Source organism: Topomyia yanbarensis, chromosome 3 (assembly GCF_030247195.1).
Source record: "Topomyia yanbarensis strain Yona2022 chromosome 3, ASM3024719v1, whole genome shotgun sequence".
NCBI classification, from domain to species: domain Eukaryota; kingdom Metazoa; phylum Arthropoda; class Insecta; order Diptera; family Culicidae; genus Topomyia; species Topomyia yanbarensis.
The window spans coordinates 360,436,975-360,459,735 of record NC_080672.1 but is presented as its reverse complement, the minus strand read 5'-3'; the positions used below and the strand labels follow the sequence as shown (position 1 = coordinate 360,459,735).

The following is a 22,761-nucleotide window of genomic DNA, read 5'->3' as shown; positions in this document are numbered from 1 at the left end:
ATGGTAGATATGAATGGTGATGATGATAATGATGATGGAACCATTCCTACGACATTTGTTTTTGACTTGTTCTCGTTGCGAACGGACAATATGAAATACAAGGGAATTCATAGAATATACCACAGTTGACCGATTTGTCTTTTGTAAGGTAGGTGGAACACAGCTGTGACTCTAGGTCTTCAACGGTTTTTAATATATTTTTATCTTTATCTCTGAATAAAAATCAAAAAATAAGTTCATCGTGGATGTTTTCAATGCTCCATTCATAATTTAGAAGGTGCTAATAAATTATTCAATTCTGATTCCAAAATATATTTAAAGAATTTACCTGTGCTCGAAACGATCACGGATGACATCAGCTACTGAAAATACTGTTCCATTTTCAATGACGTAAATGATCGTTTGCTTTGCTTGGTTTTAGGGAAAAACGTGAAATTTGGTAACGTTCAATACGGAGAAAAAAAATAAACGTGTGATTTTATTTCGTCTCGTTTCTAGAATTTTTTTCTATATCATTGTATTTTTGAATTACGGCCTCGGACATCATCTAAATGATACCCAAATGGAGTTCATTTTTCAAACTAACTGTCACAGAGACGCATTGGATCGTTAGTGTCCAGCAATCAACACGCTATCCTTGGCCTGCCTTGCCTTCTTTAAGTCCTCCAACCAGAAAATTCTGCCATTTTCCGAGAGAAAAAAATATGTAGCCGCTTGATTCGCCCGTTGTCGGCCACTATCCGATGACAATTATTCATCAACACACCAAGTGAAGAAATGACCCGCTTGTTTGCCATTCGGGTTGGTGGTGGGTGGTGAATATTTGCGACACAGTCTCGTAATCACCTTCTTCCACCTACCGAGCATGTAGCTGTATTACAAACATACGAACATGATGTATGTAGGTACCTGAGGAAAGTCATATCTCCCTCCAACGCCCTCGCTCCGACCGACCGACCGACCGGATGATGCTGTCTCCTTAGAGCTGTCCGCCCATCGTCTACGGGTGGTGTCGTAAATAGCTCATTAGTCACTATTTGTTAATGGCCATGAAATTAGAATGAAAGTGCTTCGACTTGTTTGCTGCTGCTTTTTCTTTTTGATTGTTCGACTATTCTCCTACGTTTGACACTCCTGTATGGCGGTAAGCTTCGATTCGATTAATTAATATAATAATATTTTTGATTCAAGGCTTTAGTTTTTCTCGTAAAACAATAGGACAATAGATTGGAATATTTTTCGGGTATACAGAGGAAGCAGTAAAATGTATGAAAATAATTTTAAACTTTTAAAATAATCGATAAAAATTGTTATCGTTATCGATTTACCCATTTTGAGTAACGGTGGTTTTGAGAGAAAAATAAACACTATCTCGCTCATGAGAATTTAGAAAATCCCTCAAGTTTCAAAGTCAATTTGAATATTGCGAGCCTTCTGAATGCTGATGAAATCATGCTCACGTTGCTAATGAAATCCTGTCAAATATTCTGTGCGTGCTCACATTCATTCGCTCCACGAATGCAGTTTGACAGGCAATAATAGTAATGAAATTTGTTAAATATTTAGAATATTCTTTCAAGAAGTATAACCCACAAATTCCGAAACCGACCCTAACAGCGAATTCAGAACACAATATTTCTGCTGCGCTAAATAATATAGACGAATAAAAAGGACCAGGATATAAAGGAATATTCCCTTTATTTATGAAAATGCAGTCGGAAAAACTTATCCCACCGGCCCACCGCATTACGTAAAAGTGTAATTCAGTTGCCTTCAGCAGAAAATCATTGTGGAACTATAATACATTTAATAAAACTAATAAAACGTTGCCGTTACAACAGTGAATACGCTGGATTTAAAAAAAATACTTCAGTTATATTTTTAAAACCATGGCACAATTAAATCGTTATACGATGAATACGTCAGTGGAATTCAGGATTATTGCAGCATAGTTTGGAGTCGTTACACTATCCTGCATGAAGAAAGCATTGAATCAGTCCGAAAACAATTTATCTTAGCTGCACAGCATAAGCTCAATTGGACCGCGTTTCCTGTTCCATCATATGAGGCACGCTTCATGCTCATTAACATACAAACACTCAAATAGCGCCACGAATTCGCAATGATTTATTTTATTATCGATATTACTTCTCACCGCGTGGATTCTGCATCATTACTTCTTAAAAAAAATTGTTTGCTCCGGGCCGTGATTTAAGGGGGGCCGTAGAGGAGGGTTAGGTTAATTCGGTGAAAAACTCATATTGAAAAATATATTTCCTCATATTTCAATGCAAAATACCGAAAATTGAACGAGTGACATTCAAACTCCGGGGGCGCCTCGTCGAAAACTGGTTTTGCGGTATACATCAGAACTTTAAATACAATATCAATCGTTTTGCAATTTGGAACAGTTCTCCCTCATATCATTCTCCAGGCAATGCACGGTGGGAAAAAATGAACCCAAAACTTTTTTTTGAAAAGGCTGGATGACGTTTAGTAGGAAAGGTTTTTCTTATGTAAAAAGGTCTGAAAAATTGATTGCTAGTATTTACAACGACCGCACGGTACGCTATCATGACCATTTTGCCCCAATTCCCCCTTTCGTTTGAGTTTATGTTCAAAACTGAATATATAACTCGGAAGAAAGTTGAATACGACTGACAAAAATTTGTATTTTCTATGTAAAATGTCCAGAAAATTGATTGAAGGTAATTAGAATAATCGTACGAAACGTATACATCCATTTTACCACAATTCTCCGTAAAACTAAAGTTTTAACTTAATCCTGGCTTTATATTTCGGTAAAAAGCTACATGGGGCTGATCAAAAGCAGTAATTCTTATGTATAAAAGTTCAGGTTACCGTTTGAGTAGGGGAACATGGGGAGACTTGACCAGGTTTTCAGCTAAAACTGAATAAATCTCTAAAAAACCCTTCAATCCCTCAAAAGTCATTCAGATATAATGCGCAAAGTTATTGCGCGTCTTCATGCTTTTTGCAGAATTTTTAATTTCATTTTTGAAAAGTTACAAAAGTTTTTCTGTGATCGTTTTTTCTGGTCAAGTATCCCCATTGCGGGGAGACTTGAGCAAGGCGTGGGGAGACTTGACCAAGAGAATTTTGAAAAATCATAACAAAAAATAATGACATAAAACATACTGTAATTATTTTTTTCCCTTTTGTCGAGATCCTTATGTAGCAGTAAAAACGCTTTTAATCCACCTAACAGTGTGATGAGACATTTCTTATAACTCTTATCACTCTCTTCGGATATTATATCGTTTGAGAACATTTAGAACTTGATGTTTCGCGATGTTTTTGATAACACATACTACATGGGATAGTGGCAGGACTCAGAGAATCTCTCAAATCAGCATAGGACAACATCAGTGCTAGAAATCTCAAACCAAATCAATGGGAAAGTGAAAAAATGTCCCATAAAATAGACATTCCAACGAATTATTGTTAATGCTCTGTTAATAAAATATCCAAATTGTGGTGGGAAAACTGAATTTTCCTAAAGGGGTTATTTATTTATCATTCGGATGTATGAAAAAAGCCTTATGTTTACATTTGTGAATATCGCCCTTTTCACAAAAAAGCGTTGAAATGAAATCGCAGCTCCTGATATCACGTTATCTCTGAAGTGCCTGCGTGCATAGTTCCAAATTTTACTTCGACATCGACTATTTCTAAAGGTGACTTCCCAGTAGTATCCTTGATTTGAATTATTACCGCTAATCCTAATGTCAAAGAACAAATAAAAACCTCTCGAAAACGAACCGTTTGGGGAAATCATCATCATTACTGGAATTTTCATTTTCACGAAACTTTTCGATAGCCTTCCGTCACATGCGTTAATGCACTGGGTGCACAGTGCTCCGAAAATCTAGCGAAATCGTCTTAGGGCACCAGCGGGTCTAATTCAGAGCTATCTGCGCGGCGAGTTAAATCTGTAAAGAACACTAAAAATTATTTTCCATTCCATAATTTTCAGTTCAGCAATTCGAGAGATCGTGCTCACCGCAAGCCATGAAAAATAGACTACGTTGTGAAGCGATGGTAACTCTTTATTAAAAAATCACGGTTAAATAAAAAATTAAACTATTAAAAAATTTCAAATAGTTTATAATTTTCACAAACTTATTAGGAAAAATTGTTTAATAAGCTTTCGTAATATTGTGTAGGACAAAAGCTGAAAATTTCAGTATTTTCTGTATCTGCAACATATAAACCCTTAAGTATACCAATTAATTGGTATACGAATTGGAATAGGTTCGCCAAATTTTGGAAGAAGTCTATAAAATAACCTCTTGAAAGCTACCTAAAAATTGTTGTAGTTCGATGCAATAAAAAAATCATATTTGGCAATACATATTTGGCTGATACAATTGGGGTGTCAATGTACTATAATAGATATTCAGCATTCGAAGAAGTTTCTTGTGAACGAGTGTAGAACGACTTTGTTTCTACTTACTTGAAGTCAGCGGCGTAGCCAGAAATTCGGTTTGGCGGGGGTTTGGTGAAAATCGATCTTACTGTCTAAACGGCATAATTCCGAAACCATAATTTTTGAAGTTTTAAAATTATGCAGAATTATTTTCCAGAAAACAGTAACAAGGTTCGTGTCTTTAGAGAATTTGTTGCGACTTTATTGTAGTCCTGAATATTAACCTGAGAAAATTCACAATAAATACTTCTTGGACAATATACCGTCAAAATTGTTTTATCAAATGATGCGCTGTTTAACGTTTGTAAAACTCATCGAAGATACTAAACCTCCGAAATTGGCGGTTTCAAAATGATGTTATCTTGACCTTAAATTACTGTTTTTAAACATTTGACCTATACATACAATTGGTCATACAACAAAAATCAAATGCTCATCAAAATCGATCAGAACCTGCTAGAGTCGAATGGAAATCGTCATTTTTCATAAATTTCTCTCTACATTCGGAAAGTGTTATCCTCGTTATTAATCATATTACGTTTTCGTCTCAACTCGACGCATTCCCAAAATAAAAACCTGTTTTAATCCATCTAGTGGTGCAATTGTGCTTGTCTCATTTGTCCAGACTACGATTCCATGGCTGGTTATGTTCAATACAATGGTGGGAATGAATATTACATGTTCAGTACGATTTGCACATACATACAATGGATCGACAGCCACGATCTTGAGATACTATGTGATACTGAAACATCGCTTGAAACCAGCGGCGGATCATGGAGAAAGATCCGAGAGGTCCAGGTGCAGCCGAAAATTTTCAACTTGTTAAGAAATTTTAAATTAGTTTTAATTTTAAAGTAGCAACCCCTCACTGCATACTCCCTCCGGGCCGGTATGATTGACGATTTTTAGAGTGATTGCATAACCTTTCTATATGAAAAAAGGCAAAAATGTACCAAAGTCCAAAAAGTCAATTTTTGTCAAACATCTCAATGTTTCATGCATTTTAAAGTCATTTGGCATCAAAAATACAAATTTGATGTTGAAAATTTTTCATTTCAGTTTATATGAGAATTTGCTGTGTGATTGCACTCTTCAACTCGTAACTCCGGAACCGGAAGTCCAATCAATAAAAAATTCAATAACAGCCGATGGGAAGGTTGTACCTTTCATTTGAGACTAACTTTGTGTAAATCGGTCCTGCCATCTCTGAGAAACTGAGGTCACATTTTTTTCCACATACACACATACATACACACACAGACATTTTCCGATCTCGACAAACTCAGTCGATTGGCATATGACACTCGGTCCTCCGGGTCGGGATTAGATTGACGAATTTTAGAGTGAATGAGAAAGACAAAAACATTTTTGGCAAATGTTGAAAGTTATGCATTTTTTTGGTGAGCAGTTCTATGTTTCATAGACATTAAATGAATTTTAACTTCGCTTCCTATTAAATAAAGACCCTTATTACAGTACATCTCTACAAAAACGAGATCAATTTGAAAATAAATCTGAGGATTATGATTGATTACAGAACTCTGGAATTTTCTATTGGAATGTTTTCAGGCAGAAATTTGATATTGATGCTATTAGATAACTGTGAAATCAAGACCAAGAGATCAGTTACATATCAGGACCCCATTCCGACAATTTATCAAAAGTCCTCATGATGTTTACAACAACAGGTTATCAATCTACGGATCAGATAATTGTTATTGTAATATTGAATTAAATCAGTCTGCATCAATAAATTTTCAACTTCAATCCAATTTTTTTTTGGGTGTTGTGGGGGGGGGGGGTGTTGTACGGTGTTAAACCCCAAAACCTTCTCTTGGCTACGCCGTTGCTTGGAGTTATTTTTTTCGCTTTTCATTTTCCGATATGTTTCAGATCGATCCGATGGTTATAAGTTAGAAAAATTGCAGTGAGAAGGTTCGCACAAATTAACATTTTTGTACTGATAAGGTATCAAGTTCCTTCCAGACAACTTGGAAGTGTTCGGTGATTATTTGTAGCGGTTGTAGATAGTAAAATGAAATACAAAAGTCGTTTTATCGAAATAATGTTTAGCTTATTTCAATGGATTATTACTATATTGAACAATAAATGGGCGACAAAGAGTAATCAACAAACAACAAGCTATAACTTTTAAAGTATTCAAAATAGATATTTAAAGTCTTTAGTAAAGTTATTCGCAAAAGTAAGAGCTACAAATTTGCTGAAGACATCATTTCGATATAATCACTTCCAAGAAAATTTGTGAAAATATCTCACTCATAGGGGGATTAATCACCAAAAGCGCAATTCCAGAAGAAAGGCCATATTACCTCCATTAAATTCTCCGAAGATACTATTGACCTAAAATAAGCCGTTTTGGCGTTAATAATAGATTATATGTTTTTGGTCATATTTCTGGCTATGGGAAATGATAAAAATCTTTCGTCCGCATTTAATGTTAAATATCTCTTTTGATAATAGTCCGATTTCTACAATCTATAGCTTGTTCGAAAGGTATTCGTTAAAGCTGTCCAAAAACATATAAATTGTTAATCTATATTGTCAATTTCGGCAGATAATTTCAAAAAACTGCAATAAACGCCATTTTTACGCATTCAAACATTCATATCTTGGAAACTAAACATCAGAATCAAAAACAAATTAATAGCGTTCATACTGTTTTTTAGTTCATTCATTTAAAATTGGTTTGGATAAGATCGGTTCAGCCATTGCTGAGAAACACGAATGAGAATTTGTCCGTTACATACACACACAGACACACACACACACAGACATTGTCCCAAATCGTCGAGCTAAGTCGATTGGTATATAAGACTCGGCCCTCCGGGCCTCGGAAAAAATCTTGAAAGTTTGAGCGAATTCTATACATTTCTTTTATAAGAAATGTAAAAATATAAAAGAGTTGCGTTTGATGAATTTTGATTTTTTTAATGCATTTCTTTTTTAGAATTAACTGTACTGCTTGCATTGTATGTTCACACGTCACGAAATCAGTCCTACTATTGCTAACTTTGTTTAAATTTAAAGCCTTATGTTTGGGGTGGGATTTTTTTATGGCGTGTTTAACATTAACAGTAGATACCAAATCATAATAAATATTAGGAATTTTGTATCTTTCTCCAGCTGATCGCCACTTGGTCAATTCTCCCCATAAAATCTTGGTCAAGTCTCCCCAACATTAGTTATTGCGTTCAATGTCATGCAAATTCTAGTAATAACTATTCCAATGTTCAAATTTTTGTAAAATCATTTGACTGCTTCACAAGGATTAAGATGGTATATCAGTACATTAATAGTAATTAGTAAACGAGTAGATATGTCCATACAAAGTTTGATAAAAAATTACATCATTTAATGCAAATTTATTAATTACGTAAAATGATCGAAACAAGTATAACAATATTTTTGAAAAAAAATTAAGAATCGAATAGAAGACGCCAATTTGCGCTTGGTCAAGTCTCCCCATGTTCCCCTATAGACATATATATATATATATATATATATATATATATATATATATATATATATATATATATATATATATATATATATATATATATATATATATATATATATATATATATATATATATATATATATATATATATATATATATATATATATATATATATATATATATATATATATATATATATATATATATATATATATATATATATATATATATATATGGAGTGGCCGCCCGAAACGTGAGTATCCGTTTTACCCCAATTCCTCCCATAACTCAAGTATAAAGTTAAACTTGGCTCTAGATTTCAGAAAGAGGCTGAATGCGATTCATCAAAAGTAGTATTTCTTATGCCAAAAATTCTGAAAAATCGATTGAAGATAGTTTAAATGGCCGCACGAAACGTGTTCCCGTGTTACCCCAACTCTTCCATATCTCAAGTGGAAAGTTAAACCTGGCTGTGCTTCTCGAAAAGAGGCTGAAAACGGGTAATCAAAAGTAGCATTTCTTATGCCAAAAATTCTGGGGAATCGATTGAAGATAGTTTGAATAACGGCACGAAACGTGTGTATCCGTTTTACCCAAATTCTTCCCATTGCTCAAACGTGAAGTTAAACTTGGCTGTGCTTCTCGGAAAGAGGCTGAATGTGGCTTATAAAAAGTAATAATTTTTATGTAGAATAATCTGGGGAATCGATCAAGGATAGTAAGAATGATCGCACGAAAAAATTGTATCCGTTTTACCCCAATTCTTCCCATTACTCAAGCGTGTAGTTAAACTTAGCTGGGCTTCTCGGAATGAGGCTCAATGCGGCTGATGAAACGTAGCAATTCTTATGTAGAAACTTCCGGGGAATCGACTGAAGATAGTTAGAACGACCACACTAAACGTATACACGCGTTTTACCTCAATTCTCCACATAATGTATGTGGAAAGTTATACCTTACTCATCATTCAGCAAAAAGCTAAAAGCGGCTAACCAAAGTAGTTTTTTATGTAAAACAGTTCAAGGAATCGATTGAACATACTTGGAATGACCGCACGAAACGTGTTTACCCGTTTCACCCCTATTTTCTTCCTTATACAAGTGTAAAATTATACTTACCCAACATTTCAGAAAGAGGCTGATAAAAAGTAATTTTTTTATGTTAAATACTTCAATTAAAGGTAGCTAAAATGTCCGCACGAAACATGTGCAACCGTTTTACCCTAAGTTTCACTCATAACTCAAGTGTAAAGTTAAACCTGGTTGTACTTCAGCTGATGAAAAGTAGAAATTCTTATGTACAAAAAATACGCGTTCATCCTGTTTCTGAAATGATGAGTAAATTATAACATCACATAAACATTATGTGAATGATTGGAGTAAAATGGATACAAACGTTTCATGCGGTCATTCTAACTATCTTCAATCGATTCCCCGGAATTTTCAACATAAGAACTACCACTTACATCAGCCGCCTTCAGCTTCTACTAGAAATACTACTTTTGATTAACCGCATTCAGCCTCTTTCTGAAATCTAGAGCCTGGTTTAACTTTATACTTGAGTTATGGGAGGAATTGGAGTAAAACGGGTACAAACGTTTCAGGCGGCCAGTCTAACTATATTCAAACGATAACCTGACTTTTATACATAAGAATTACTGCTTTTGATCAGCCGCATGTAGCTTTTTACCGAAATATATAGCCAGGATTAACTTTAAACTCTATTTTTGCGAAGAATTGGGGTAAAATGGGTGTAAACGTTTCGTGAGACCATTCTAATCTGTCAGCCGTTTTCAACTTTCTTCCATGTTATATAATCAATTTTGAACATAAACTCTAATGAAATGGGGAATTGGGGCAAAACGGGCATGATAGCGTATTGGAGGTCCTTTTAAATACCTGCATTCGATTCCCCAGACATTTCTACATAAGAAGTATACATTTACGATAATAACACTTAGCTTTCTGTCAAGGTATTGAGTAAAGTCGCGTTTTTGATACTTTTTTCCCACAGTGGCGGATTTCCCTAAAAATCTGACCAAAAGTCGAAAATGGTTTTGATTGACCTGCAAAGGTACATACCACGTTTTTTGGGGCGCAGATTACGATTTTGAAGTCGGATTTTCAAAATTCAAAATGGCGGATACAAAATGGCCGACATTTTAATATAAATATAAGTAAATTTTCACGAATGAATGGTTCCAGTGTATGCCAATAACGTTTATAATGTGTCGAATTTTAAATGGTGTGTAGTTAAATGATAGAATTTGTTGATTTGTACGCAATAAGATATTTGGGTGTCTAGATGGTGTAGCTTTTATGAGAATTAATGTTATTAGTCATTTCAAACTATGTATTTTAAAATATATTACAACATAGTTAAAAAACTTTTGAACTCTCTGTACGATTATTGTTCAATTGCTGTCCGATGCACATATTTCTCAAAGAATGAAAAATAGTATTTTTTTTAAATTATAGAAAATATGCCGATTGTGCGACGAAATGCTTGGAGTGAAAATTGCATGCAATTTGTAGTAACTAAAAAATGAATATGACAAAAATACGAAAACAAGTGAAATTCACTAAGATTCATAGTTTTATTTAAATTGTTGGACCGAGGATTTGTCCAAAGTCCATTATTATGATTACGAGTCTATTTAAATGCATCCGTTATACTTGGTCAGAACATGCTTGTACTGCATCCTGGTATAGTTTTGAGCAACCACGTTTCGTTGTCATGTTGTCATGCTGACATTTTACGACTAAATAAAATAAATGTTTTTGGCACACCGTAATGCATAGTAAATGTTTATTTTTAATATGTTTAATTATCAAAAACGAATTCAGAGTACCACAATTACATAAAACAGTTTAATTTCAACCGATAGGGCAAAGTTTTGACTTTAATCCACTGTAAAATTATGCTGCGAACTTCTTACAAATAATTATTATCAGCCAACAAACTTTATCCTTAAAATAGGTGTGCTGGGAATTTGTTTCGCTGTTTTATTTTATCACAAGATTATACCATTCCATGCAAACTTAAACCCGGGTTAATGTTGGGCTTAACCTTCGAACACTCGCGCTGTTGCACTTTGTACAACACTTTGGGATTTTTCGTAATCATTTTGTCGCTATGATATTTACCAATGTTAAACCACTATGTATTCCCCAAAAATCATGTTATGGGTATGATATAATCATTTTTGTGCACTGATATTCCTCAAGTACTAAAATAAAATCTGAAATTGTGTTTAAAATCAGGCCAATAAAACGCACGATATGGGAAATTTCGTCCAAACAATATTCTGTTCAACATATCTCGTGATCTCGATCATGTACAGGGTTACTTTCTTAGGCAAACTTGTTCTGAAGTTTAAGAGCTAGCCCATGGACGATCAAAGAGTTTGTAATAAAATTCATCCGCTAGGGGGCGTCAGTAAGCATGTTATTTTTTCAGCTTACTATATTTCAAAACCTAGATTTTTTAGAAAGTCAGTGTCTTCGACGAAGCTTGTAACCCGTCAGGGTAACAATTTTGCACTGGGTGGAAATATACCCTTATTTTATGTATACACTCCATAGAGTGTATTTGTTTACGCAAAATGATGCTGACCGCTGTTCGGAACCGCTAACATTTAGTTGTAAATTTTGTTCATTTTCGCGTTTGTGAAAGGTTTTGTTCGTGTATAAATAAATAGCATAGGCCACCGCTTTTTAGCTAGGGTTTAGGGTTAAGCTAGGCCACCGCTCTCCTCTTACTGCAAAAAGTGTGCTGGCTATGCTTCACATAGCGATGACAGCTATGCAGCGGTGTGTTTTTTGGTTTCTGTTTTGGTGGAGTGCAGAAGGCGAAAGTGACGGACCACGGTTAAAATCAGACGTCCAGAAAATTGTTGTGGTTTTTTTCGGGACAGTTTCCCGCCACTGTAAAAACATTAAGTGCGCGAGTGTGACGGTAGATTCCCGTCGAAAGATTCCCGTGGTCCAGGTGCTAAAGAAAATGTGGTGCTGGATCGCCGTCGGGGGAGGATAATTACCAAGGATCTTTCGCTTTCCCGGTTAACCGTAAAGGATTCAGACACACCATTCCGCCCTCGCTGGGAAGGATAAGGCGAACGAGCCTTGCTCTCCTTCCCAGCTAATAGCCAAGGAGGGCGAAGCAGGGTGGACAGCGGCTCTCCCTGGGAAGAACGCTGCGGTGTCTTCCGGGATTCTTTACAGGGAGAAAAGAATCCACTGATTCGTCCCCACCGTCGCTAAGGAGGTTCCGACAAAGGAGCAAAGCTCACCTTCATGGCTAATTGCTAAGGACCGCTGCCGGAGCAGCCAACGATACCAGCAGAAGAACACGGCCGTTGGAGTCCCGGCCGGTAGGAAAAAACTGCCGTCGTCAGCAGCAGACTATAAGAAACAACCAGCAAAGAAGAGTTTCGGGAGAATAAACGGTAAAAGTAATTATTTGTGTGTTTACTTTTTTGTGTTACGAAAATCCGAAAGTCTTGGTAGAAGCACCTAGGCCGCCCTGAAAAGAAGGGCCTGCTGGGAAAATTTATTTAAGAACCCGGGTAGTGGGCAAACCCCAACTTACAAGTTGCAAATCAAAACCTATGAAGTGGTATAATGAATGATTCAGAAAATTACCATTAGGCGGCGGTAGTGTCAGTGTTTTACATAATATATCTCAATTTCGTGATTTTTTTTAGCGAGTCAGTGCTTTCGGCAAAGTTTCTCATGAGATCAAAACCTTCGAGGTGAAACATTGAATAATATGAGATTCTACCATTGTGGGGCGCTAGTGAACCAGAGAATGTCATTTTTTTTAAATCTATTCCTGCCTCTTTGGAAGGTCGTTGTTTTCAATTTCCTTCGAAATAAAACCAAAACGGGTGAATGTCACTAAGAGAAAGAAGAAATCGATTATATTCAGATAATAAGCTTATTAAAATGTCAGATAACTTTTTCTTACTCAATTAAATTATTTTTTTTAACACTGAAACAATATTCATGAAATTATATTTATTCATGATTTTGGAACATGCACGCAAAGTGATCGGTTAAAGGGGCTACTTAAAACACGCGTAGAAATAATGGCACAACCTTCCTAAATAACAAATAATACTAAGCAAACACAATTGTTCTTCAATTTGTTCCAAGTACTGATTTGATTCGAGAGTCATATAGCTCATTGATGACATGAACTATACTATCATAGACTTTTCTACGGCTCATGTACGTTCACGCCACATGACACAAATACTACATCACAAGCTGGTGGAAAATAATAAACAAAGACGGCAAAAGTAAATGGGATTGTTTTCAACCAGGCAACTTCATTAGTGTTCGTGAGACCGGTCGCAAAGAACTCAATGCGGTCTAGAACAATGTTGATTATAACTCTTGAATAAATTAAACAATTTCACGTGTATCAGTTCCTTTTACTTATTTGATTGCTAAATACAACTGAATAAAATGTTCAAAACATTTTCATAAAACGCTTTGGATGTAGTTAGTATACTAGGACTACGTAGTTAAGGAAAATTGTCAATAAAGGTCCAGCTCCCGGTGACATTTACTTTTTCCGCATCGAACGTATCACTTCGTAAATTTTAATCTCTTGTGCAACTATATCGAAGACACCGTCCTGATAACGAATTAGGAATTCGAGATACAGTAGGTCACAAATGACATGCTCGCTAGCGTCACTTATTGTCATATTATCGAACTATTTTGCATACCACCTAGTGGGTTTTGATCACCAGAACAACATTGCCGAAGACACATATCTGCTGAAAAATCCGAAACTTTAGATACAGTAGATCGAAAAAATCGTTGCTCACTAGCGCCGTCTGGTGGCAGAATTCCGGCATTCATTCGCCCACCTAAAAGGTCATAATCTATTGCGAAGTTTCTTGTTGGATTTAGTTCGGCTAATTCGGTTATTTGAACCTTGATTTTTATTTATCCGACGTTTCGGCACTGTAGCGCCATCTTCAGAGGAAACTATGGGTAACAATGTAACATGCATTAACTTAACTTAAACATCGAACACAAAAAGGTTACTTACAGTAATATAGTTCGTTTACAATTTTTAAACTATTGTGACACTAGTTTGTCATAGGAATTTTGCGAGTAATTTTTCATCCTAAAATAGTTATAGTAGATTTAAATCATTTTCTTTGTATAAAAATCACAAGCTTACAAAAAAACTCTTCTGAGGTTCGTTGGAAACTATCTGGCGGATGAAATGCCTTTGAATAGTTTTATGGTGTTCTTTGTCTATTGTGTATTATTGTCTTTGGCTGTGGTTTGTGGGTAATAGATTACTATCTTATTTACGGTATTGGATGTGTGGTTTATGTGACACATTTCTAGGAATGGTAGAGTGTGTATATGAATGGTGCGATCGATGATAGTAGTGTTATCGAAATCGAAGTGGTGGTCGTGTTTGACACAGTGGTCGATGAGAGCTGTTTCCTCTCAACTCACTCGTTTCACCTTCGTTACTTTGGTTTGAGTTGGTTAGATGGTGCTATTTGTTTACATTTGATTTGTGTCCAGCCAGTCGACCAAAGTTTGCAGAATAAAGTATGATACGGATCACGGGGTATTCTAAAGACCATCTGTGTTGTACAACGTAGAACGCCCGAGCGCTCGTGTTACAAAATTTGGCGCAAGTACCGGAGAGTTAAAATAAAGAAAACTAGCAGAAGTTGATTTTAGCCAGATCGAAGCTTACCGCCACTATTAGATCACATATAGAACCTGAGCTGGTGGCGGCAGTATCGCAACCATTGATGTGTTTTTCGTGTATTAGGAATTTGTTTCAAGCTTAACAGCTGTGCCTCATAACAAACATAGAGTGTTAATAGACATACATAGGTGAAATACTATTTGGAAGAATCTTCAAAGTCCTTGTTACATCGACTACGGATTCTTCCAACATGAATCCTGCTGTTTTTTTTCTCTTAAGCAATTTTGAATCTGACAAATCGTTGTTATAACATGACACCGAATTATAATTAGGGTTCGTCGCGGTTGCGGTAATTACCGCAACCGCGCGGTATTTACCGCACCCGCACCGCAAAAACTGCGGTGCGGTGAGACACTTTTTCTCGCGGATGCGGTGCGGGAAATGAGCTTTTACCGCGCGGTATTACCGCAACCGCACTTAAAAAAAATAATTGATAAAGTCTGCATTAAAAAGTGAATTAAAACTTTGACTTTTAGCATTTAAGAACGACGCAAATTATTACCTTACAATAGGGAAACATAATAAACATTTAATTGCTCTAATTTCCATGGACTTTACCATGATTTGAAAAGAAATCCGAATATAATCTGTATTCGACCCATCGTTACTTGATTTTTTCCATTTTGTTTATTCTAATATGATAAAACAATTTGTTACTAAGAAATAAAATCTATAAGCTGTGTCCAATATAATTTGGCACCATTATATTTACGACATATTTTGAATATTTTGAAAAATTTACAAGCGAACCTTTTCAAATATATAAAATACACAATCCAATCATTGAAAAACAATTGAATTGTACTGTCAAACCCAATTTAAAAAAGCCTCATTTCTCCCGATTCCTTTTGGTAATCGTGAAATTATGAATCGTTTACGATGGCGTTTTCTCAACTGTAAATTATGATTAATTTGGAGAACTTAAAGATTAACTTAAAAAAGTCTTAATACTTAAAAACAAACCAAAGAATGAAATTATCATCATCAAAACAAACGAATTTGGAGGAATCAGCAGTAAGGGAGACAAATGTTTGAAGAGCGTCCAAAATAAGCAGGGGACCAAATTAGGCTGATAACTTTATTATTCGTTCTTCAACATCGTATTTCTATCTCTGTTGGTTTCTGTGTAAATTCGCAATGAATTTTCCTGCAGTTCGTTTTTAAGACTCCTTCTACATAACTTTTTTTCGCATACGTCCATTGTTCGTCCATCTGGAAATATTTTCGACCAATTTAACAACTAATATTTTTCAGTTAGGAGTATTTTGTAACTTTTTGAAATTAAAGCTTTCGAAGTTGGTATAGGGTATTTCGATTTTTTTGTGTTTCTCAAAGCCTCTTTTCATATTGTGACAAGTGTCAAAGTTAGCCCAGATACCAAATTTTGCACAGGACAATTTTTGACCCCTACCAACTTCAATTGAAGTTTTTGCATTGGCATTATGGAAAAATATTAGAAAAAATACATAAAAAGGTAGAACTTTAGAACTAGCTATTAGAAAATTACAATTCATACAATTTTAATGGTGCAACCTTAGTATTTGAATAAGATAACATCCATTTCTTGAAAAATACGAAGTAAGTGTTTTAACGTATTTTGTTCCTAAAATCCCCTATTTGTATAAATATTTCTGCTGTATGCTGTAGATCATACATCTTTTGCAGTTTTTCAAATGTCCTTCAACAACTCTGTACCGGTTGAAATGGGATGGATACCTGATCTGATATTAATTAAAAGTTTTCCTATTAATTGCAGCTGAAGAACGTTTTTGTATGTATAATGATGAAATACAGCTACACACCTAGAAAAAATAGTGTAAATTTACGTCTCCTGACTATGACATATACGAGCATCAAAAATGACTTAGTTTTACGTTTGATTTCAATTTTACATGACGTTTAATTTCGTAAATCATGTAATTTTACTCCACATACAGCGTTTGTTCTGAATGGTAGGAAGTGTAATTTTAAGTCATTATGCATGTAAAGTATATGTTTCATGTAAAATTAAATGGAACACGGTAATGTTCTGTCATTTCGTAAATTACGGTTTGTTGAATTGTGTCATGTTTGCAATTACGTCAACGATAAAATTCAGATTTTTTTGGTGTGTACATTTCATAGGACTTCAGTGCTATGCTAATATTTACCTTGTTTCGAAAGTATTTATCTCAAGATGTGCGGCATTTTATTAATAAAACTCGCAAAGCTGACATTTTTTAATAAATTTTTCATTCTGAGGAGTCCGTCGAAGTTAATGTTCGTGTAAATAGGAAATTATATATAGTTATACAAATAAATTAATATTTTTTCAACACACTTTTGAAAAAATACAGAATTTTACCGCATTACCGCGCGGTGCGGTGCGGTAAATGCAGTGCGGTTGCGGTAAGCGGTGCGGTTTTATTATTTTTTTGCGGTTGCGGTGCGGACTATCCATTTACCGCCCACATCCGCACCGCGACGAACCCTAATTATAATAGACCTAGCATCAATTCGTAAATCATCGCTCTGAAAACAACTCGAATGGCTTCCACAGCAGCGACAGCAACCATCAGAATGATAAATCACAAACAGAGAGCATCGTTGCTAAAGCACTATCCTCCACATAATTGTCGACCTTGAAATCCTATATCCTCTCGTGGCGTTATATATTTTTTACACTTTTCCTCTTCCGTCTATCAACTATCACTCGGAAGCTAAAATCCTCCAGAGGGTGGAAAAGATGGGCAATGTACAAACAAAACAAAAAAAAAGAAAAAAAAACAATTCACCACAAGAGACTAGACTCACTTTTTCCTTGTTTCGCGTTTATCCTCTGGAACCACATCCAGCATCCACAAATCATCAAAGCACTGAGTGGCAGTAGTCGAGTTTCACATTCCACATTTCCGGCTTAGGAAGCAGGTTGCTGGACTCGATCCCACTATTTTTTTTTTGCTTTTGGCTGCTGATGATGCTGCTCCTCCTACTCCTCCTCCTCCTGCCGGATGGGAATCAGTTATCACCGCTGGGAGGAGGACCACGCTTTCACTATCAAGTGCTTCTCCTCTTCTTTGTCACTTCACCAGTTCCTCTGTTGCCTGCAAGGAAGTTCCCTTGAACACACAATTTTCCTCTAAACCCTTTGAAAAGATCAACGTAGCTTTCACTTCTCAAGTACCCACAAATCGCGAAAATTCTTGTTTAAAATCTCCCTTCAAATGATTTTTTTCTTCCAATCGAATCGACCCCTTCCACAATTCGTCTACCGCATTGTGGAAAACCTTTAAGTGAAAATATTCATCTCAATGGGTTCGAGTTTGTAGCTTGATTCGGATGGGAAAAAATACATTGAAAAGCGAGATTTCATCCACGGATTTTGCTCCCGGCGGCGGTGTAACGCGCTTTGCGCAGATGCAGGTCTGCTCACGCACCTTCAGGCCACAACGAACAGATCACACACTAACACACTTCTCGCTCATATTAGCTAAAAAGGGAAATATTTTCCACGTTCTCTGTCACCTGCAGCAGTCACCACCACCTGGCAGATCAGGTGACTCGGGTAGGATACCACCCACCAACAACGCACTCACATAAAACTTCTATTATCACTGAAAAATGTGGCAATTTGGGCCACGTGTTCTTTGTGAACTTTACCACCACTGACTGAGGAAAATAAAAATCGGATCGAGCGCGAGCCGCCGACAGTTTTTCCTCTGCGCGTTGATTATTGCGTGAGAAAAACCCCAAACCTGAGATAGATGGGCCCGAAGGCCAGTGGTCGACTAATGTAGATGGGTAGTTTTTTTCTGTCGAGGTGTGGAAAATTGTCCACTCAGGCAGGGCTATGTGATGATGTCGTTTGCCGGCACGGCAGCGGCTCCTAGCTCGGATGTCTATCTAACTGATCGCGGTGCGCGTGAGCATTCGGTTTTCGCCGCATACACGAGACGGTGCGTTGCGTTCGAGAGTATTTAGAAACGAAGAAGTTTCTCAAATGATTTTGAAATTTGAGAAATAAACTAAAATTAAAGAGATTATTGGAATGATCACACTGTGAAATGAAGTAAAATATTTTGGGAGCAGAAAAAAACGATAAGTACTCAAAATTGGGGGTTCCAGAAAACTCCTGGCGAAGAAATTTTTGAACAAAATTGAAGCGGGATTTGGTTTTACATACTGCGACCGGACATCCGGGTGTGCCCGGTCTCACCATTGATTTCTTGATCCGTGTTTCAAAACGGGTCCTCGATTTTATCACTGCTGATCGACAATTCGCCAAACCCAGTCTGAGACAGAGGTGGGAAAAAACCGGTTTAGTACCGGTGCGGTAAACCAAATTTCCACACGATTTTGTGTTTCCTTTACATCGTTTTCGGTCTTACCGCTGGTTGTGTTTCAACGAGACACGAAAACCAAACCGAGTTTCGTTTACACAGCACCGTGGTTTGGTTTTGATTTTCGTTTACCGGTGCACGAGTATGGAACGAAACACGAGAATAGCGAAACCAAACTTCGGCTGTGTTGCGGTTGTGTATTCGGGTTGATGTTTATCGGCTATGCTAGTGCTGCCAGCATTTTTATTAGAAATTTAGTGCAAATTTATTTTAGATATAATATCAGGTAAAAGTGGGTTAAAATATTCTCTTAGAACCGAAATGGTATATTTATCATAACTTCAGGCAAAAGCGGGTCAAATATCATTTAGCGCAAAAATTGTTCGACAAAATTTTCAAAGCAAGCATGGTATAGAATATTAACCCATTTTTGCGGTACGAAAATAATACATAGGTTCATAACAGGCGTTCAGAATATTTCTTATTCGGACTTGTGAACAGAAATCGTAAGATTTTGGATCCGTATTGGTCAGCAGACACCGAAAGTTGACCATTACCGCCATTTTGAAATCCAAGATGGCGACTTCCGGTTACCACAAAATAGTGAGAACCACCATCAATATGGGTGTCATTTGAAAAAGGTGGTCATTTGAAAAGGGTTTTATATCTTAAGGTTATTTCAATTACTATATGATACCGCGAGAATTGTTGCTTTTTCTCTTCTTTCAATACCATTTAGATACGATACATTATATTTTTGTTACTGATTTATTGAAGCTTTCAAAAAATGTTTAAAGATATCTACAGAAGTTACAGCCACGTCTTCTGTCAAAATGTTTTTGTCTATACCTAGGATGATGAGTTTATATCGCTTTTCTGTTTTATTGGCTGTTTGAATGTTTTTATCACTAAGACATCTGACAACATGCTTCTGTAGGTATTTTCAAAGAACGGGCAGATCCCACTGGGTTTGCGCCTACTGAACGGCAGGGGGTTAGTTGGATATTTTGGTGGGTGAGAGGATTGAGTTATGTTAAAGAAGTTGCAGTTTTGATTTGTTCTCAAAAAGTTGCGAAGCTAATCCGAAGCAATCCTTGGTTGTCAAACTAAAAATAATGCCATTTGGCCAAAAGAAAGTACTGATTGGTATTAATTTTTATAGCATGTTTACAAGCATTAATATTTTGTATCTACTTTTGATTTGATTGATTAGATTGATTAGATTGATTAGATTGATTAGATTGATTAGATTGATTAGATTGATTAGATTGATTCGATTGATTGGATTGATTGGATTGATTTGATTGATTAGATTGATTAGATTGATTCGATTGATTTGATTGATTTGATTGATTTGATTGATTTGATTGATTTGATTGATTTGATTGATTTGATTGATTTGATTGATTTGATTGATTTGATTGATTTGATTGATTTGATTGATTTGATTGATTTGATTGATTTGATTGATTTGATTGATTTGATTGATTTGATTGATTTGATTGATTTGATTGATTTGATTGATTTGATTGATTTGATTGATTTGATTGATTTGATTGATTTGATTGATTTGATTGATTTGATTGATTTGATTGATTTGATTGATTTGATTGATTTGATTGATTTGATTGATTTGATTGATTTGATTGATTTGATTGATTTGATTGATTTGATTGATTTGATTGATTTGATTGATTTGATTGATTTGATTGATTTGATTGATTTGATTGATTTGATTGATTTGATTGATTTGATTGATTGTTTTCAATTTGATTGATTTCATAGTTTTCATTGATTGCATTAATTTCATTGATTTGATTGATTACATTGATTGCATTGATCGCATTGATTTCATTGATTTTATTGATGTCATTGTTTTTATTGATTTCTTTGACATCATTAATTTCAATTTCAACATTTTTACATTAACATCAACGGCTTTCCCGAATCAAACTTATCTACATTTCTCGGTTTCATACGATTATTCGCCAAGAAAGATAGCCATTTTGAGTTTCGTGTCCGTCATCTTGGTTTTTAATATGGTAACGAACATCAATTGTGAAACGTTAACAATCGCCCAGAGCCTAACATTTCGATATTGCCCCATCGACTCTCAACAACTAACCTTATTCAATTCAGTTGTTTATTCAGCAGCACTGCACATGAATTTACTGCCTCTTCTTTCTACCGTAGTACCGCGTACAGAAAAAACCAGGTTCGGTTTTCTAAAACCGAACCGATACCGCTGTTTAGAATACATTAACACGAGTTGAAACTCGTGCACACATGTAAACGGTGCTGAGTGACTCGGTTTGGTTTTCAAAACCGACACTCGGTCGTGGTTGTGATTTCGTTTACCGTGTGAACGAAATCAAAACCGCGCACGATGTGGATCACTCGTTTACACGTGTTGAGACTTTGAGCACCATACCAGTGAATGTACGTACCGGTTGGTTTTCTTACCCACCTCTGGTCTGAGAGTGCATATTGGGAAACTTATGAAACGGGGTGTTAAATCTATCACGCGCCCAACGACGCACCACGTGCAGTGAATCGCAGCTCGCGGTAAAGACCTTTAGAACTTAACGTCGCTATAGTGGGACAAGAAACCGGCACCAAGAAGGTTTTGTTGCCCTGGGGAGCAACAGCAGTTTCGTAATGAATCGAAATGAAAGCAGGCAACACGTGAATATCTCCGTTTCGGATAATAGAGTTAAATGGGCTTCAGTCCTAGACAGTTTCACATACTTTTTGACTCTTCATAGTGCTTTTTCACTTTCTCTCGCGGTATTTGAGTTAATACGTTTCCTGGAGTGGCCACCCACGCTAATCAGCAGTCAGCATATTCATCCTAGAACAGACCACACATGACGCAGCCGTTAACATAAACTATCCCACGATCAGAATTAGCAGAATAGATTTGCAACATAAACAATCTCGATCAGTCACAGATAGACTAAACACACATGGCCCTAAGATAGTCTTAGAATCAACAAAATTTTATATCTTATAAATAGCCCTAAGTCAAAATTGTAATTAAGTTTGAGAATAAAAGTGAACCAAGAAGGAGCCTTCAGTACCCAAAAGATTTTTTTCAGCTTCCCTAAAGGGAAAGTATTAACTTTTGTTCGCCAGCGGTCTCGTGGTGCTATCGGCTGAGACTGGTTCACATCAGGGGTGTGCGTATAAACACGAAGTGAATTCCATCATCTGTGACTGATCATTAGAGTGACAGGATAAAAATTACCCTCCTCAGCTCACCATTGAGTCAATTCCTGGTCCCTCTATAAGTATTTACTCTAAATTTGAAGCAAATCGGACAAGCCTGGCCAACGTTCCAGAAGTTTGTATCGGATTTTTTTTCAAAAATTAATAGAGAGAAAACCCACTTACTCACATTTTCACCGCTAGGTGGCACAATATGCATCAGATTATCGCCGAAAGTGGATATAAGAAAGATAATTTAGTTGTCTACAACTTTGTAGAAGAAGTTATTAAACTTTTAACGAAATGATGTCTGAGTCAGTTTTGCATAGAGCCTAGCAGCGCATGGTTGTATCAGCACTCGATTTTCCATGAACTGTACATTTTTATGCTTTTTTTTTCACTTACAATGCCACCTAGCGGTGTAAAAGCGAGCAAGTGGGTTTTCTCCATGTAAATTGTCGGAAAATCCCATACAAACTTCGGGCACGCTGATCCGGTAGCTAAACTTGACCGATTTATTTCAAATTTGCGTTGCGTTGCGTTGCGATATT

The 22,761-nt window shown here is 36.1% G+C and overlaps 1 protein-coding gene across 3 annotated transcripts in view; it reads right to left on the bottom strand.

Moving 5' to 3' along the window:
- LOC131693705 (RING finger protein nhl-1) overlaps positions 1-18,509 on the bottom strand; it is a 259,363-nt gene extending 240,854 nt beyond the window's left edge. The window contains exons 1-2 of one of the 3 annotated variants that reach the window (XM_058981776.1): positions 18,260-18,509; positions 17,478-17,809 (exon numbers count right to left, since the gene is read on the bottom strand). The gene's annotated coding sequence lies outside the window, so the exon portion shown is untranslated. Of the gene's footprint in view, positions 1-17,477; positions 17,933-18,259 lie in introns of those variants that run through there. The other 2 variants (XM_058981779.1, XM_058981777.1) reach the window with 2 other exon arrangements.
- Between the last annotated feature and the right edge of the window lie 4,252 nt (positions 18,510-22,761).